The 21023-nt window shown below is 34.7% G+C and overlaps 1 protein-coding gene and 1 non-coding gene across 2 annotated transcripts in view; one reads left to right on the top strand and one right to left on the bottom strand.

Annotated features, from left to right (window-relative positions):
- Positions 1-1240: 1240 nt before the first annotated feature.
- Positions 1241-21023, top strand: part of LOC126970651 (insulin-like growth factor-binding protein complex acid labile subunit) — a 55965-nt gene continuing 36182 nt past the window's right edge. The window contains exon 1 of the mRNA XM_050816733.1: positions 1241-1404. The gene's annotated coding sequence lies outside the window, so the exon portion shown is untranslated. The remainder of the gene's footprint in view (positions 1405-21023) is intronic.
- On the bottom strand, positions 5654-5726 carry Trnas-uga (transfer RNA serine (anticodon UGA)). Its single transcript has one exon. It is a non-coding gene; the product is annotated as a tRNA-Ser (tRNA).

Here is a 21023-nt window from a genome sequence, read left to right as displayed (position 1 = left end):
CCATCTTAATTTTACTTACCACGTGTCGCGAATTTAAAACAGCTATTGCCACGATTATATTTAAACGTAAGTATTATAGTATATAGTATTATATTATAGCCCCCCCGAAAGTCTCAAACGGGGGCGTTATCGCCCACGTTGAGAACCTATGGTCTAATTGAACACCCAGATCACACACCTCATTGACTCTGTGCACATGTTTACCGAGTAAATTATACCTAACTATGACAAATAAAACTCTTTTTTTCTAGAAAACGTAATAGTGCAACATTTGTCTAAGTTCAAATTCTAGCCATTATATATACAATATTGACTAATTCTATCTAGGTCGTTTTGAAGGTCTACACAATCATGGACAGTTCTAATAACTTTAAAAAAAATTGTATCGTCGGCATATAAAAGTGTTTATAAAATTTTCCGTCGATTTATGTTTCTTATCAGTAAATCATCAGTACTAAATACAAATTCAGTTAAATATGAAGATGGAAAAAGTAGTAAAATATTTTTGCACATTCTTGGAACTAGCCTTTTTTGTTCAATTTGTCACCGATACCTATTGCATTGCATTTAAATAACCCAAAGCCAAATGGTTTAAGTCGTGTCGAGTCTATCTTTAAATTCCCCCCCTTACTATTAAATTGCCCCCTGTGGGGCTTGGGCCACACGTTGGGAAACACGGATCTAATGCAATTCTAATAAGTTATACGTCATTGTTTTAGACGCTTAAAAATCTTCTCAACACCCGTGAAATATAATCAATGGAAAGTTCCAGTGTTCATCGTCGTCACTTCAACACATGATACTTTTACTATAGAAATACTTTATTTTATTGTTGGAAAAACGCTGTATGTACATATATAAAATTTGAGTTTCTTATTTACTTTAGATTCTATTATTAGATCTATTTATTTTCTTTCAATCAAAAAAACGAATTTCAAAACGGTCCACAAGGTATATATGTGAGAAATTGATAAACTCCTCACTTTTCTAGTCGGTTGTAAATATGCTTAATTTTACAAATAAGTGAAACAATTTCTAAGCTTTAGTTGCAATCAGCCTTTAGTGCATACAGTAAGTATATAAACTCATTAAGAAATTAATATGCCCGGGCTTAGTCTCGAGGTGTTGGAATAGTGCCGACTTAATGGAGCTGTGAAGCAGTTGGAGTTTCTAACTCTGCGACTGCGCGAATCGTACGTGTGTACAAACCCAGATTCGAATACATCAGTCTTTGGAGATCTCTGCTTTGATTCGCACTATCTCACACACCCTTCAAAACCTTTGCGTAATGTGTAAATCGCTTTCAAAAGTGTCAAAGTGAAATAAATACTTTTAAAGTGAATATGTATGTTGAATGAAGATTATTTTGCTGTTGGAAGTTGTATTTTGGAATTCCCAGTTTTGGTACGTTTTATACATCGCAACTCGTTTTTGATAGTTGTTTTTGGACTTTTCAACAATTTCTCTAAAAATATTTATTAAAAGGTAATAAATTATTTATTAAAAACTTGTTACTAGCTTAAAAGTTATTTCGTTCATTTACGTGTGCTATGAAACTTACTCCCTTCTCACATTTTGATAATTGCAATACGTACGGAAAAAAATTTAATTATGATATTGTTTTAAGTCGCAGCAAAATATTCTTATTAGTTACTAGAACCTAGCTTGCTATAATATTCTTTTGTTTGTATTTTTTTTCTTCTTCGTATATCAAAGTAAAGGGTTTTGAGAATCTAAAGCCGTTCTTTGATATATTTAAACACCACCGCCTACAACTTTTTCCCGATTTAATGACCCTCCCCTCATCATAATAGATTCTGTAATTGTTTAGATATGAAAGAGTAACAAACAAATAAATTGCCCAATGAATTGAAAGATTTACCTTTCAAAGTTTTTAAAAGAAGACTGCATCAGTGATTAATAAATAAGTGCTTCTATAGTTTAAATGAATTTTTCAATACAAAATGAATTAGTCTATTTGATAATAATATAATATGTAAATTAATATACTTTTATGACATTAAATTTGTTAATATTATACATAGTTACTAAATGAATTATTAAATTATTTACGTCTCATATAATAATATCTTTAAATTTAAATTTTATAAATATTAATGATAGCATTGTGAAATCCGTCATGTTTCAGTATAACAGGAGTATGTTGGTATTTAGACAATTTTATAACATATTTTGCATGTCAATTGACGAAACATATTGGATTATCAATAATATTAGATATGTAATCATCTTAAGTACAAGCAAATAAAATTCATTTCATTTCAAACAGACAGTTACTTACATATTAATTATTACTTTAATACTTAAAAGATCTTTAACCTATAAGTACAATAAGCACATTGAATGATTTTAGCTAACTATATAGTATTTCTTGACTAATTATTTATATTTATTTAATTTATTATATTTGTATATGAGCAAAATATAGAGTACCTATTAACTAATTACATGTTCTTATAGATTTTGTTAAAAAACGTTTGTGTGGTAAAGGTTAGGTACTATAACATAAATGTTTTTCTTAATTATACCACAGATTGGGAATGTAGCGACCGCCCAGCCTACACTGTCACATTTTTTTTTATAAAAATAAGCCCACTGAGTATCTTGCGCCCGTTCTTCTCAGGTCTAAGGATATTTATTCGAATGCGTGATAGTTTCTAACGTTCAATAAGTGATTTTGAATAAAAGTGTTTGAGTTCGAACTGAATAAATCCCGGATAATTTTTTATCTTCAGATACCTACTTATACTCAAATAAATTGAGGTGTTTGTTTGTTAGGTCAATATAACAGACTTTTAATAACTGCAAAATATGAATATAATCAAAATAGCTGTCTGTTTTCTGTCACTTATTTCCGAAATGGCTCTATAGACTGTGGTCGTTTTCACATTGGACGACACGGTAGCGACACGACAGTGGTGTATCGTGAGCATGTACGACAACAACATGATACGATGATATCAGTTTGAGTTGCGCTGATAAAATCTTACATTACAGCGATTTTCGAGGTGGCAGAATGGCGGCACTGAGATCATTTATACCTACGCCAAGATAGACTATGACAGCTGTGAAAACGTCAAAATAATTGAGTTTATCACTAACCTCTATTTTGAGCAATTCATGTACACTAACACAAAGCGTGATACAAATCACGAGTGTAAGATGTAGCTTGTCACGAACACGAATTAAGCGCTTACGTTCATTGCTGCATTGAAATAATTAGTATATCTAGACATACTAGCACATATTTAGACAAGTTGTTAGAATACTTCAAATTCAAAAACACTATTTCAAAACAATAAATATAATATGCACTAAAAAGTATAAAAATAATTGCGTATTTTTGTACAATCTAATTCTAGTTTCGATTATTGTAATTTTTGGAGTCGATGTCATCCAAGATAGGCTTGTAACTACATACATAGTTATAGGTGAGATGTGCTTGAGTCGTGAGGAGGTGAGAGGCGAGAGCGGGTCGCGGCGGAAGGACATCGATTCCAAAAATTACAATAATCGTAACTAGAATTAGATTGTATAAAAATACGCAATTATTTTTATACTTTTTAGGGCATATTATATCTATTGTTTTGGAATAGTGTTTTTGGAGTCGGTTGTTTTTTTTGTTAATTTTTTTTAATATTATTATTTATTTGTTAATCATTCCTAACGAGATAAGTTTTATTAAAAACAAAAAATAATTTATCCATTTAGATCATATAATAACATATATGTCATTAGAGATCTATAAGAGATAATATCATAAGAGATCTATTTAACCATTTACCTACCACCACTTCGGAAAAGCCAATCTTTTAATGAGAAAAGCTGTCAAGAAACATAGTGTTTTCGCTATTAAATCGCACATTACAATAAAGAGTTCACACAATAATAATTATATATTTATTGTTCTAACATTCATGAACCGAACATTGTGTCGTACGCCAAGAGTCCGTCGAGAATGACCTCTCTCTCGGCAAAGATGTTTGTGACGACAACGATGCAATGTGAAACCATTCTAAACTAAATGTTTAAAATTGTAAGCAACACGATATCGTTTCGTTATCGTTGTCGTCTATTGTGAAAAGGCCCTATGAAGGGAGTCTCACTGGCACATAATACATGGAATAAGTAAATCAAGTCGTGGCAACTGCTTTTTATTACAGCAGTAACCGATAAAGTTACAGTTAAAGAAGTAATCAGGGATTATAGAATACAAGCAAATATGTATATTATCGTATAGCCAAAGATAATTTACTGATCTTTTTTCGTTGAATAGCTCTAGAAACAACGTGGATTGGCATCTTTTTATATAACAGACGACAAAATATATTGATTCATCTATTTATGTATATATAAAATAGATTTCCACGTATATAGTCACTCATCACGATATCTCTGGAACCATTAGAGCTAAAGACTTGAAATTTGGTGGGATATTCTTTTCACCGAGTAGAGGTCAGCTAAGAACGGATTTTACGAAATTCCAAGTATTTTTATTATGAACAGAACAACGTCTGTCGGGTCAGCTAGTATTAAATATTTCAGTAACTTATTTCAAAAGGCTTGCTTAAGAAAATAAATCAGATATAGTGTATTGTGCATAAATTGATACAAGAAAAAAAAATATCAAATTATTCAGTGAGCAAACAACACGATCTGATGCTAAGCGAAGTTATTCAAATTGATTTAATTTAGATGATTTTTAGGGTGTCATACTTTAAAAGAAAAAAAAAGGAAACCCTTATAGGATCAGATAGTCTTTCTGTCAAGATCCTACTAACGATATATATACCCAGGTTTACACTACAATTTTCTGCAACATCTCAAGTCAATTTCCTAACATGCAAATATTGCGGTTGAGCAGGTTATCAACTGTAAAGTAGATCCTATAGATGAAGCCACAACCTGAGAGTGGAACAAAGCAAACAGGATTCTATAACGATGTGCTACCCGAACGGTTGGCTCAATTGGATAGAGCACCGGCACGGAACGCCGGAGGTCGTGGGTTCGAGTCCCGCATCGTTCATAAATAAAATTGTTTTTCAAATTTTATTTGTGCATCTAATAGATGCCGTAATAAAAAAGCTATTGTTCTTAGGTAGTGCGGTATCTGGTTCGAGCGCAGCGCAGAGCAATCCATAATCTAAGACTTAAATTACATTTTTTGTGTATTAATCAAAAGTGTTGATAGGACTGAAGGTTCCCCGAGGTTAGTACATTTGGTGGCACAAAAAGTGCGAGTGAAAACGGCATGTGACACTGACGTATGCGATGAATCCGCCTTTTGCCTGCCTTCTGCTATTGTCGCTTAAATCAAACTTATATTTGAGACTTTTGGAAGCCCTTTCACGAGACTCGCCAATTAAGCGATACTTATCTCTTCCCGTAGTGAAAGAAAGGATTATGTTATCATTTGTATATCCTCGCGACATTCGTAGAGATAAGAAAGTTATTTTAAAGGAGAAAAAATACAAGTTTCATTTGAAAATTATAGCAATAATTGCAAAAGGAAAATATCAAAATATCAATATGGAATACCATGATATTGGAACTTGTTCTAAAATCAGCGTTAATGGCTTTAATTCGGCTTTTCGATTATAAAACATGAATAAAATTTGAAAACAAAATTTTATGAATGATGCGGGACTCGAACCCACGACCTCTCGCGTTCAGTGCGAGTGCTCTTCCAACTGAGCTAACCGTTCGAGCGACGTAGTGTCATAAAATCTTGTATACTTTGTTCAACTCTCAGGTACACGGAACGCGAGAGGTCATGGGTTCGAGTCCCGTATCGTACATAAAATTTTATTTTCAAATTTTATTTCTTTATTATCCTAGAAGTGAAGGTTATCATATAACATTAAAAACATAACAAATTGTTTATAAAACATGATTTCTTTATAAATAAATTTATTATTATTATTGTCCCTGAATATATTTTTTTTTAATTATTTATTAGCGGCTTACACAAGTCTTTTACGCCATCGTTATATGTTTTTAACACAGCTAGTTGTTGTATAAATAACCTAATGCATCTTACGTAAGCAAATTCATTAATCTTGATATAATTCCTAGCTCGGTTCTCGTTATAAAGCGTTAGCAGATATCATTGAATTGTTAAGAAAGCATTTCTAATAAGATGAATATTTTTAAAGGAGAATTTTACTATATAATTGTATAGCTGTGGAATTTTTAAACGGATTAAATTATAATACAAACTATTTAAATAAAGAATGCAGTGCTGCTAAGAATTCTTGAAAGACCCAATAATTCTGAGCGGCACTACAACTGCGCTCGTCACCTTGAGACATAAGATATTAAATCTCATTTGCCCAGTAATTTCACTAGCTGCGGCGCCCTTCAGACCCAAACAAAGTAATGCTTAAACATCACTGCTTCACGGCAGTAATGGGCGCCGTTGTGGTACCCATAATCTAGCCGGCATCCCACGCAAAGGAGCCTCCCACTGGTATACTCCCATTTCTTTTAAACTATTGAATCTACCATATGTTTGGGAAAAGTTGAGCTCGTGAGAAGAACATACAAGAAACTCATATTAGTTAAATTAGATGTTTTTGATTGTAGATTCGAATATACTTTTTATATGACCTAACTTCGTCATTTCAGTGTCTGGTTTGAGCTAGTCTATACTAGTTCAGCCTAGGGTAATCGGGTTTGTCCAAAGGCCGATAGGAGAATCTAGTTAATCCTACTCTTATTCGGTTTATCCTATCGCCTACAGGATGAACTGATCTAGCTTAGGAAAAACTAACTTGTTCTAAAGTCAGGTTTGGTTGGTAACAAAAAATATTATTGTCAAATAAATCATCATATCAAGTTTTAAGTTTTTATAGTGGTTTAGAAGTTAAGATAACCCGTATTAACTACTTAGTTAGTTTTACTAGTAGCGAAAATAGCTTAGCTTCATTTCTTCTTTTCAAAGTACTAGTGTGAAACCCACAAATGTATGGTTTATTTCAAGAACAATTTCGTAATTAACATTCAGAAAATAAGTACAAGATCGTTAGCTTTATTAACAATTAATCAACTTTACCTGTTGTGATATTGGAAATGTTCAGAACTTCGCGCAATAAAGTTCAGAAGTGGTTTTATAGACGTCGCGTTGGACACTTTTTATCGAGCTTGAGAGAAATAAGAAAAGTATATATTTATTTAAATGTCGATGAGGTAAGTTTATTTTAATGGTTAAATAATAACGACCTATAAAAATCTAATATTATTCATAAGATTCATTATCGAATGCATTACTGGGGTTAAGATAGGGGTGAAGCAGTTTTTTAATAGTTTTTAAATATATATATTTTTTTCTATGAAAATATGGGATGAGACGAGCAGGACGTACGATGAGGCTCGTCACCTTGAGACATAAGATGTTAAGTCTCATTTGTCCAGTAATTTCATTAGCTACGGCGCCCTTCAGAGCGAAACACAGTAATGTTTACACATTTCTGCTTCACGGCAGAAATAGGCGCCGTTGTGGTACCCATAATCTAGCCGGCATTTTTGGGGTGTTTCAAGAATCCTGAGCGGCACTGCATTGTAATGGGCAGGGCGTATCAATTACAATCAGCTGGACGTCCTCCCGTCTCGTCCCTTATTTTCATAAAAAAAAGCCAGCCTTGAGTTACGCAGGCCCAACACGGCTAAACCTGCATACGTTGCCACCCCGTACCTCGACGTAGTGCTGATCGAGCACCCATTGTCTTTTAAATTTTTTTAGCTTAATTATAATATTGTTTATTCAGTCTTGTTCCAATTTTTCTGTGAGTAACATTAAATATTGTTAAATAAAGTGCTTTTTAAAAACTTAATTCCCGACGCCCGATACATAACTGGCGCAGTCGAGTAGTCTCGCGGTAGCTTCTTTTCGTCGGTATAAAATCTTCCGAGTGTAAAGTAGCTGTGGTTTTCGAGCCGCTAAGCCGCAAGAACCAAAGAACCTCGTCGGTTGTTGGGACATCATCATCAACGCGCACGAAAACCCGGAACATTGGGAATTCACGCGCTGGGCAAGACTCGACAGCAGATGCAGATGCTGATTTGGTGAGTACTCTCGCTATTCAAGTATCCTGCTATATCTACTGTCCTAGTATTATATATATTTTATTATAAAAGTTAAAGAACGTTGCGTAAAGCTAATATCGCTAAATAACGGGTTACACTTACTTAGTGACAAGAAAGGTGTATCTAGGTGATAATTACCGAGTATTAGAACAATAGTGTAATCCGAAACGCAATGTCTTTCAGTGAATGTGATAAGGATTTTAAATTCCTTGCCGATTTATTACCACGGTATGATGGGAACCCAAAGTTATTAAACTTTTATATTAGAGAAGTAGAAAATATTATACAACTTTTAAGTGAACCCTCCCGGGTTCACCCAGCATTTATATGTTTATTGAAAAGTAAGTTAGGAGGTGTCGCTATTGATGCGATAGCCTACGAAGAGTCGTTAATAACGTGGGACTCCATTAAAAACGCTCTAATTAGACGTTTAGGAGAACCGTGCAACGAAATCCAGGTGATGCAGGAGCTCACGCGGACCCGTAGGAATAAATACGAAGATGCGGAGACATTTGGCAAACGACTCCGTGAGTTGTTAGATACTCTTTACTCGGTCGGTAAACTCGGAGACCGTTCGTACTATGAGGAAATGGTTATAGAGCAATATACTAATCAATTAGATATCAATGTTTCGTTAGGAGTTAGAATAAGTAAACCGTTAACATTAGAGTCAGCAATTATGGCAGCAAGGCAAGAAGAGGCTAGGCTCGCTCACAGTAAACCTTTTTATAACGGGTCACTTACTTCTCATTTTAAGCAAAAGGATGCCCCTAGAGTTTCGCAACAACGGAATATTCCATCAAGGAATTTTATAGGGACGCAACCTCAGCACCACCAGCCTTCTAATATCGTAAATCGTCAAAATATGTCTATACCCCCTACACCTGATTTTAAGAGAAACTCAGGTAATTTTAGGAATAGTAATAGCGCGAATTTTAGGCAATTTAATGTATCTCAAAGACAGGTAACACCTAAAATAAGTTCCGATGTTACTATGCGGTCCGTGAATAAACCGGATACGCCCCAGTATGCTGCTCAGAACGTTTTCTATACTCAAGGTCAACCAGTATTATATGGCAATGAATGCCATAGCAACTACAATGAAGGTGAGTACCCATTTCATGAAGTACAGGAACCCGAAGAGGAGTACCAGCAGGATTTTCCTCAAACCCAGGAGATGCCAGACCAGACCTAGTGAAAATAAACTTGTTGGTCAGGGATCACCTCCCTTACATAGAAATACCCGAATTAGGAGGTAAGTTTCTTATTGACACTGGAGCAAGCCGAAGTGTGATTGCTTCTGATGCTATTTTTAATACGAATTATGAACCTTATGTGGAATATGAACCTTTTGAAATATCAACGGCTCATAGCATTTCTCGTCATAATTATGTAATAAACCTACCCTTACCACCAATTTTTAATATTAATCTTAGTCATAAATTTCTTATATTTGATTTCGATCCAAAATATAGAGGTCTTATAGGTTGTGACTTATTGAGGTCACTAAAAAGTACAATAGATTTAAATAAAAATATATTGCGCACATCCGCGGTAGATATCCCGATGTACCTAAATAAACCAATTAGGAAAATTAAAATAGGCCCTAAATGTGAAAAATTGGTTCATGTGAAAACACATCACATCGACGGCCAATATTTACAAGAAAAACTTTATTGGTCGGAAGACTTAGAGTCACCCGCAGCCTTTGTGACGGTAAAAAATGGTTCCTTCAGAACCACGGTTATAAACTATAATAACGAAAATAAATTTATCCCAGTTGTAACCAATATTAAGTTAGAAAAATTATCCGAAAATCTTGAAGTAAGTAAAATAAATACGTTAAAAGTAAATCCAGATGTGGACAAAATATTAAAAGAAAATTTAAATCAAATACGTACAAATCACATGAATGAGGAAGAAAAAAGGGAAATAACAAAAATATGTTATCAATATCGTGAAATTTTCTATTCAGAACACATACCCTTAACTTTCACTCATGCTGTGAAACACGAACTAATATTGACAAATAACAACCCTATCTTTGTTCGTAACTACAGACAAGCCCCTAAACAACGGGACGAAACAAAGAAACAAATTGATAACTTATTACGACAAGGTATCATAAGAGAGAGCATATCACCTTGGTCGTGTCCAACTCATATAGTACCGAAGAAACCAGATGCGTCCGGTAAAGTTAAGTGGCGTCTTGTAATAGATTATAGACGTCTTAATGATAGAATGGTAGAAGATAAGTATCCCTTGCCTAATATACATGACATACTTGATAGGTTAGGAAGAGCCCAATACTTTACAACATTAGATTTAGCTAATGGGTACCATCAAGTGGAAATGCACCCTAATGATATAGAAAAGACAGCATTCTCTACAGAGAGAGGGCATTATGAATTTTTAAGAATGCCCTTTGGCTTAAAAAACGCACCAAGTACGTTTCAGAGGCTAATGGACCATATACTTAGAGGCCTTAGCAACGTTTATACGTACCTTGATGACGTAATTATAGCTTCTACATCCCTTCAGGAACACATTGACAAACTTAGACAGGTATTTGATAGATTTAAAACTCATAATTTAAAAATACAACTTGAAAAATCTGAATTTTTACAAAAACAAGTGAACTTTTTAGGGCACGAACTAACGGACGAAGGTCTTTAACCAAATAAAAGCCGTATTAAACTTCCCATTGCCCCAAAATCAAAAAGAAATAAAAGCTTTTCTTGGACTTGTAGGATACTACAGGAAGTTCATAAAAGATTTTGCTAAACTTACAAAACCAATGACACTCTGTCTAAAGAAACAAAGTAAAGTTACACACAACGCTGAATTTATTGATTCTTTTAATAAATGTAAACAAATCTTAACAAATGCCCCAATCTTACAATATCCAAACTTTGATGAACCTTTTATATTGACAACAGATGCATCAGACGTAGCTCTTGGCGCGGTTTTATCCCAAGGAAAAGTGGGATCGGATAAGCCGGTAGCCTACGCATCACGTACGCTTTCCGACACAGAATCGCGTTATTCGACTATTGAAAAAGAATTGTTAGCCATTATATGGGCAACAAAATATTTTAGACCTTATTTATATGGTAACAAATTTACCATTTACACAGACCACAGACCACTCACTTGGCTTTGTCATTAAAAGACCCTAATTCTAAGTTAACTCGCTGGCGTCTAAAGCTTGCTGAGTATGATTATAACGTAATATACAAAAAAGGACGTCAAAACACTAATGTAGATGCATTATCTAGGGTTAAAATTTTCCATAATAGCATAGATTCCTTAGCTCTAAATTTTGACGATAATTACGACGATAATATAATAGATAGAATTTTTGAAAATGCACGTAGAGAAAACGAGATGGAGCAATCAGCCCAAAATAATGTGGAAGAACCTGAACCATCCGCAAGTAACATTAACTTACCAGTACCTGTACTCTCTCAGGCTGAATCAGACAGCATGAGTGCAGTCACAATTAGTGAGAACCAGTTAATAAGTACAAATCATACCCAACCTGATAATGAAAATGCAGGCATACCAATACTGACAGACGCTATAGACAGACAATTGAAGCAATTTCACATACGATCAACCCCTGGTTTCGAATATAAAGTCGATAATCGCTCTACAAACTCTAAAACAGTCATCAAAGATGTTTTTATTCCAATTAATAATACGGAACAGGAAATTATACGTTTCTTAAAAGAACACACTATAGCAGGTAGAATATTCCATTGCTATTTCTATAATGAAGAGCTATACTTGGCCTTTTCTAGAGTATATACTACAATCTTTAACGATAGAGGCCCTAAATTAATTAGATGCACAACTCGCGTCACTTTAGTTGAAAATAAAAATGAACAACAAGAATTAATAAAGAAATACCACGAAGGAAAAACAGCCCATCGAGGTATTCAAGAGACACATAAGCAGTTACACCGAAATTACCATTGGCCTAACATGTTACTTACGATTCAAAGATATATTAACCAATGTGACATATGTCTTAAAGCAAAATATGAACGAAATCCATTTAAACCAGCTTTATCATTAACTGATACACCCAGAAAACCAATGGAACACCTTTACATGGATCTGTACTCGACAGGAGGAGTTACATTTCTAACTATAATCGATAATTTTTCTAAATTTGCTCAAGCTATTCCAGTCAGTGCATGTAGCAGTGTTCACGTAGCAGACGCACTGTTACAAGTCATATCGACATTGGGACTTCCACACCAAATCACAACAGACTCAGACACAAAGTTTGATAATGATGTAATCAAAGAAATTTGTGCATTACACAATATTCATATACACTTCACAACACCGTATAACCCTAATTCTAATTCACCAATAGAACGGATACACTCAACTCTTTCAGAAATAATTAGAATTCAAAAGATGACAAATGATGACACAACTGAGACAATAATGAAATACGCACTCATTGCGTATAATAAAACTATACACTCAGCTACAAATTACACTCCACATGAAGTACTATTCGGACACACAGCATCACGAAACCCTTTAGAAATTTACTATCCCAAAGAGTTTTACACAACTGAGACAATAATGAAATACGCACTCATTACGTATAATAAAACTATACACTCAGCTACAAATTACACTCCACATGAAGTACTATTCGGACACACAGCATCACGAAACCCTTTAGAAATTTACTATCCCAAAGAGTTTTACCAGGATTATGTAATAAAACACAAAATGAACACCGAAGCCGTACAAGAATGCATAGCAGCTCATATGTCAAAGAACAAGGAGGCTGTCATCGCCAAGCGCAACCAAAACGCCGAAGAAATTGCGCTCAAGGTAGGTGAAATAGTATATAAGCAAGTAGCTAAGACAGCAAGAAATGATAAAACTAAGCCCGTATTTAAAGGTCCGTATAAAATTATTCATCTTCACCCTAATAACGTAGCGGAGATTATAGGTAACCACCCTAACTCAAAATCAATCAGAGTACACTTCAAGCTTCTACGAAGACCTCATCTTGTTTCAGGATCCTCATCTCAGGAGCAATCGTGCTCACAACAACCGCCGACGTAACGCTTGTCCCTATAAATGATGAGAACGGAATCCTTTTGCTTAAACAGGGTCAAGTACTACGACAAGTCGATTATTTTAATCTTGCATGTGTCTATAATGTCACGTATCTACATTTAACATCAATTAAACTTTTATCTTTATTCGAGAGTGTTAAAGCTGCCGAAAAAGATACATCAATTGGAGACATACATAGATCGTACAAAGATCAAATAGCCCATAGTTTATCTCTTATAAGTAAGAAAATTAGTTTTATTACTCCGCACATTAATAGAAGGAAGAGAGGCCTTGTAAATGGTTTAGGCTCTATAGTAAAATCAATCACAGGAAATTTGGATAACGATGATGCACTTAAATTCGAAGCAGAAATTTCTAATATTCATAATAAAGTAAATAATATCGCGAGCACCCAGGGCAAATCCCTGATACTTGCCGAAAATTCCATTAAAGAATTTAGCCATCAAATTGAGAAAATAAATTTAAATCAAAATAAATTGCTTCTAACCATCCAAAATCAATCACGGATTAGCGATAAGATTGCCAACCATTTACATTTCTTAGAGATTTACGTAGAAATAGATTTTAGCTTACAAATTATTTTAGATAGACTAGAAATTTTAGAAGACGCAATGACGTTTGCGCAATTAGGAGTAATGCACCCCAGTATTATAAGTCCATACAACCTTTTAAATGAAATTTCATTAATTCATAAAAAACATAAGTTTTTGCCAGTAGCAGATATAAGTTTAAATAAGATTTATGAGTTGGAAAAATCTATAAAAGTAAAATCATATAGTACGGAACATTCTTTGACTTTTATCTTAGAAATCCCTTCCATTGATTATAATATATATGACCTCATCCACATGTACTCCATTCCTAACTCATTAAACCTAACTATTATTCCAAAATCCAAATACCTAGCACTTGGTAGCGATGAGTACGAATACCTGGAAGGCAAATGCAGAACAATCAACGGAAACACGCAGCTCTGCGAGATGTCCAACACAGCATCCACGAGGGCATCAGAAGATTGTATTATATCGCGAATTCAACACCGCACGTCAAACTGTACATACGCGAAATTGCAAATTAATAAAAGTATAGTGCAGAGGATCAAGGACAATACTTGGATAATTGTCCTGAGAGAAGAAACAGTCATCCACATCAAGTGTTTAGCAAAATCTACATACAAAAAGGCTTCAGGTACATTCCTACTTACCCTTACAGAGGAATGCCAAGTTGAGATACTGAATAAAACATTAAACTCAAACCGCAAAGAGATTACACTTAATGAAGTTGTTCCACTACCTAGAAATATTGAAAAGAGTGTACCAGTACAGTATCATATAAAATTGGAAAATATAGAACTGGACAACCTGCAGCACCTTCTGGAGACAGCCCAAGACATATCTGTCACGGAGGAACCACACTGGACCACCATGATGGCAACACCAAGTTGGACTACCCTTATCCTATATGGCTTGCTGATTGCTGTTGGAGTCACAAGGATCATTAGCTGGAGGAAGTCGCATGCAGTCAAGGACACCGCTGTACAACACAGTGAGGACACTGTGGGAAGCTGCCGGGTCAGCTTCCAGCTTAAGGAGGGAGGAGTTACGCAGGCCCAACACGGCTAAACCTGCATACGTTGCCACCCCGTACCTCGACGTAGTGCTGATCGAGCACCCATTGTCTTTTACATTTCTTTAGCTTAATTATAATATTGTTTATTCAGTCTTGTTCCAATTTTTCTGTGAGTAACATTATATATTGTTAAATAAAGTGCTTTTTAAAAACTTAATTCCCGACGCCCGATACATAACTCTTGTGGCTACGCTTTTTGCTACAAAAACTGAAAACTGCTGGCAAAGCGGAAAGTAATATTGACGCATGCGAAGAATCCTCCCTTTTCCCGCCTTTGACTGTTGTCGGTCAATCAAATTTATATTTGCACATCTTAAAAGCTCCTTTCACGAGGCTCGGCAATTTAGCGATAGGTACTTATTTCTTCTCGTAGTTTCCTGTAAAAAGAAAGAAAGAATTGTTTAATCATTTGTTTATCTTCGCGACTATTGCACAGATAAGAAAGTTTGTTTGAAAATGAGTAAAATGAATTCCTATAACTGAACAAGGCTGTTTTCTTCTACTTAATTTGCTTTTCGATGTTTATATTTTGACAAATTTGGCAAATTATTAGACAAATTAACTTACAATAATAATATAATTAAAATAGTTTAATTATATTATTATTGTAAGTTGTAAAATTTTAAACATAATAATATTAATAGAAAAGAAATACAAATGCCACAATCTGAGAGTCGAACAAAATATATATATATATATATATATATATATATATATATATATTTACATTTATGACCTTTACGTCAATCTAACGGTTGGCTCAGTGGAAGAGCGCTCGCACAGAACGCAGGAGGTGGCGAGATCCGCATCGTTCATAAATTTTGTTTTCAAATTTATTTTGTGTAATGTAAATACGTTCGTTAATCTTGGATATCAGATTTTGCTTGTTACTTCGTTTAAAATTTTCAGTAAATATTATTGATATTAAAAAGAGAGACTATTCTCTCTATTTAAGAAATTGTCCATTGAACGCGTGTGCGTTGATTCCAGATATCTGAGCTCTTATATAAGCAGGCTAATGTGAAAAGAGAAAATAGGACCCCATTTGGTCCAATTAATTGGTAAGGCACGTCTATCTAACAGTAAGCAAGTAACTTTCTTCCACGTAGAACTTAGCTGTGGAATGAGCTTCCTTGAGTGGTGTTTCAAGGTATCGTCCTGGAATCGACATGGATACGTTCAAAAAAAGCTAGGCACCTATTTCTGCCGTGAAGCAGTAATGTATTAACATTACTGTGTTTCGGTCTGAAAGGCGCCGTAGCTAATGAAATTACTGGGTAAATAAGATTTAACTTCTTATGTCTCAAGGTGACGAGCGCAGTTGTAGTGCCGCTCCGAATTTTTGGGTTTTTCAATAATTCGGAGCGGCACTGCATTGTAATGGGCAGGGCATATCGATTACCATCAGCTAAACGTACTGCTCGTCTCGTCCCTTATTTACATAAAAAAAAACTTTTAATGAACCAACCCGAATACCTTCTTCAACCTCTACTTGCATTGAAAATATATGTAGAAATTAAAAATTAGAAAAAAAAATTGTTTAGAATACTAATATTATTTGTACACCCGTGACAAAAAACCAAATAAAATGTTTCCAATTTAATATTGTTAAAAATAATGATATTATACAACAATCTGACCAAAACGAATACATTTTTTAATTTATAGCATAAAGAATTTAACGATATTTTTAAAAAAGATGCGTATCATATCAAGAATCAATCGAAATTCAGTAAAGCAAGCATTTATAGGAGTAGAACAGGTCTTTATGAAGTTTTTGAGCTTAGGAATTTGAACAATACTCCAGTACACAAGGACTATTCAAAAATATTTAAAAATGTTTGTGAGCAGGCCGAACATCACGCGACCAGATTGTCAGAATAATAAATAAAAACGACTTGAGCAATAATAAATAGGGAAACAGGTAAAAATAAAACAAATAAAGATTCTATATGTATTAGAAGAGATGGTTATCGAAAATAGAAGAGATATTGCTCAAACTTTTGATAACCTTTTTTCTAATATTCCTGTTCAGATTACAACTACTTGAAATTCTTCTTCTGAACAAGTTGAATGAATACTTAAAACATCTGAGTGCACAGTTTCATTTAAATTTAGGCACGTCATTACATACCTATTTTATAACTTAGGTTAAAATAGGTATTGCCCTCTGATATGGCAACACTTCCGCGCACCCGCACAAGCCTGAGCTGCTTTGGCGCCAAACCCGGCGATGGCCACTTGAAACGTGATACCCACTGGTGTTTATAGTACTAGAGGTATTATTATGCGGTTTATGTTACGAGTTGCTATTTAAACGAGCTTGGTTTTTGTAAACAAAAAACGTGATTTATGATATATTCGTGCTGTGAATGACGCAGCTCTTTCAGCAGTTGTACGAGATATTTTGATTTTATTTGCGAAAATACTATTTAATTACTATTTTGCGAAACGCATCAAAATAAGAATATTGCAATTTAATTATTTGTATTATTTTTACTGTAGTGGACACAATATTATGAATCCTTTAAAAAAATATTTATTTTTCTAAAAAAAATATCACAAAATAATGTTAATAAGATTATTTCGTATATAGATAAGCATCGTATTAAAGAGTACCTACTTATTATCTGACAATAACAAATAAAGATCTATAATAATTATTAAGGTACCATGACATACTTACACTTGATGTTAAATACATCGGAGGTAATCCGTGCGTGCCTGAGAAAAAAGGCCATAAGAAGCAGACGGACAGTCTGACGAACACATGGACAAACGGATAGGAAATCAGTAATACGGGCAAACACATACCAATAAAGGCAAATTAATGGACATCCAAGTGAAAGTATATGGGTTATTCTTTTCTATGGGAGGTATTGATCCTCAAAAATATGCTAATGAACTAAAAGGGTAATCTTTATTAACAGTCTCATGCTTTACCTTAAGAAATAATTTGGTTCACAACTTAAATAACGACATGGCTCTCATCGGTATTTCAATTAATATAGTTTAGCAGTTCCTGTTATTATATTGGAAATGTTCAGAACTTAGAGCAAGCAAAGCTCCACGAGTGGGCCTTTAAGACTTTGTGTTGGATACTTTGTATATAATTTAGAGAAATTTCATAACTGGGTCGGGCCGCTTAGAAAATGATAAAGGCATATGATAGGCGAAGAGTAAGCAGAAAACACGCAAACATGGTGTTTTTAGACAAGTTTTGTGGTGAAAGTATAGCATTTCGAGCTATGAACACTACTTAATCCTGTTACACATATCCTTAAGTCTTATTTGTAGGTTGCTTATGTTTGCTGTTGGTTATAGTTAACACTGCCGAGCCTTTTTGAACTACCACATTTCTTTCAAGTTAAACAAGTTTTACGGCATGAGGTGACGCATTTTTTTGGTACTTCTCTCAGAAAAGTTATTCTTATAGCTTGTACTGTTTTGTGTAGGTTCATTTATTCAGATTAGTAGTGAATAACTAGGATTGTAAGCATATAAAACTGTTTTCCACCCAAGAATTTTGAAAATATTGGCTTTGTTACGTAGATGGCGGGCCGGCAGCCGTGAACTCATATTGCTCTCAAGGTCGCTGGCATTTAGTGTCGCCTTAACTTTGAGTTTAGTCTAGTCTAGTTTAGTCCTTATCTTGTTAGTGTGATTAAAATAACAATAGGTACACACTAATTTTTTTTCTTTATTTGAAAGGGTTACTCTAAAACTTATCCTCACAGCATGGTTGGTCGATAGGCGATCTGGTGTACTAACACGTGAGTGGGTGGCGGCTATCGAATGAGAAGGCCTGGCAGTTTATTTTTTTTCAAAGTCAAATAAACTTTATTAAATTAGGCTTAAACTAAGTCCTTCTGAAGCTCACTATAAATATTTATATTCTTTTGTATAATATGTTCAAAAAAAGAAGAGCTCGTGAGAAGTACACAACCGTACAAGAAACTCAATGACCACTCTTATCAAACAATAGAGTATTTTACAACGGCTGTAAAATACAAAAAAAAAAAATTTATACGGTGCTATATATAAATTGTGATAGTTAAAAGCCTTTTAAATACCAAATATTTAATAGAAAGTAATAAAGAAACTGTATAAATATTCATTATTCGTATAGTAGATGCATCAACCTTTAGAGCTTGAATTCATTGTTTGTGGAAGGATGCTACGTGAACATGATGGTTTTGATAAGTAATCGCATCCGACAAATATAATGATTTATTAACTATAACAGGTCGACCTAGCACCAGAAGCAGCACCCGTTCACGAGTTGACGCATGGATCAGCTATCGTTCCCTTCGCACATACTTGAGTCGCTTCTCTCAAAACTTATTGCTAGTTAATGCAAGGGGACCGCCAGCTTTCCCACTGGGAGCAGTATGCAGGTTATTGTCGACGGATAATGCTCAAACCCGAAGCCCGTGAACGCTGGAGTTCCCCAAGCCTGTATGCTTTCTGCTACACTGTTTCTTCTGCATATCAATGATTTGTAAGACGCCTCGAATATACATTGCTGTACAGACGAAAGCACGGGCCATGTAGTTCTCTTTCGGGAAAGCATCGACTAGTGTTGGAAGAAACTTATGTCTTCTATCGAGACCTCTTTTGAGAAGGTCGCGGAGTGGGGTAAATTTATTCATTTAACCCCTAGAAGACTCACATTTGTTCGTTTACCACAAAAAATATCTATATTTGTTTCACGGCTCTTTGACAGCCGTTCCTTTAAAGCCTCGCCTTGAATCGAAATACTACTATAAATCTCAAGCGATTGCCAATTCTGCGGTTACTTGGAAGGAAATTCCAAACTGGCTTCGAAGAATCTGGGCATATTAAAAAGAGCACAGCAATACTTCAAGCCGGCCCACATTTGAAGTATTGCTGTCATCTCTGGTCTGGCGCAGTCCAGTATCAGCTCGTATCGTTTGACTGATGCAACACAGAGCTGCTTGAATTGTCGGGGATCCAATGCTCTGTGAATCGCAAGATCACCTAGCTTTGCGTAGAGACTTCACTTCAATGTGTGTCTTCTACTGCATCTGTCATGGGGACTGTTCGTTTCGATTACATTTGATTCAGGCTGCCAAATTAGAATGTGATCCCCACCATCTGGATGTGTGGAGGAACGCCACGGCTTTTTACTGATCCTTCTTCCATGTACAACCAAGCTGTGGACTGAGCTTCCTTGTGCGGTGTATCCAGGACAATAGGACATACCTTCGGGTACCTTCAAAAAAAGCGCATACACCTTTTTTCCTTCCAGCAGTGTTCATTAACATCAGGTGACACGTACGCTTTGTTGTCCTCCACTCCATTCTCTTACTAAATCACAGAGCGTTTACAGCGTTTTGTTTCAGATGTTCGCGCAATTTAATTGTCCTGGAACCACTGCTCAAGGAAGTTTATAATTTGGAAAATATTTACATAAATACTTAGGGTATTTTCGCATATGAAAACTGTTTTATAATCTGTGGGGCTCAGCTTTATATGTTGAATTTTGGGCTAGCTTTGGAACAACAGTGAAATGAAAAAAAAAAACAAAAGAAGTATGCTGCTATTATGCGGGAACGACCAATTTGTTAATTATATACGATATGATATATTATGTAACAGACAGTAATTTTAATCGAAGTTTAATGTGAATCGTTTCAATTCAGCTGTAACGCAATTTATAAACGATATTATTAACACTATAATGCGGAATGACGTAAAATTTTATCGCTTCGTATATTCATAAAACGCCCGTAGCCATCATTTATCAGGTGCTGTTTACCGTTGGGAGAAAACATTTTATAAAAAATTTATTTGTTTTATTTATAGAGATTTACATGTAGAGGACACACATTAATCGCGTACTTAGTCCCGTGTTCTGAGCCCGGAAATGGAATATATTTCAGCAGTTATGCAACGAAAAATCTCGCTAAGGTTTTTGTGTCGCTCTCATTAAGCAGGATAGGAATATTCTTTTGCCCATACTTTCGTATAGCATCTTGCAAAATTAAGCGTCGAATACTTTTTGTATGTTGCAATTAAAACGTATATTTTCACGTAAAATTTTTGTCATCAACGGCGCTTGTTTGCTAAAATCTTTTCAATGTTTTTCTTGTTCCCTTTGAAATATTTTGTGAAGTCGGTATAATTTTAATGTGGCCATGACCCGATCT

Source organism: Leptidea sinapis, chromosome 21 (assembly GCF_905404315.1).
Source record: "Leptidea sinapis chromosome 21, ilLepSina1.1, whole genome shotgun sequence".
NCBI classification, from domain to species: Eukaryota; Metazoa; Arthropoda; class Insecta; order Lepidoptera; family Pieridae; genus Leptidea; species Leptidea sinapis.
The sequence above is the reverse complement of the archived record's forward strand: the minus strand, read 5'-3'. Positions and strand labels throughout refer to the sequence as shown.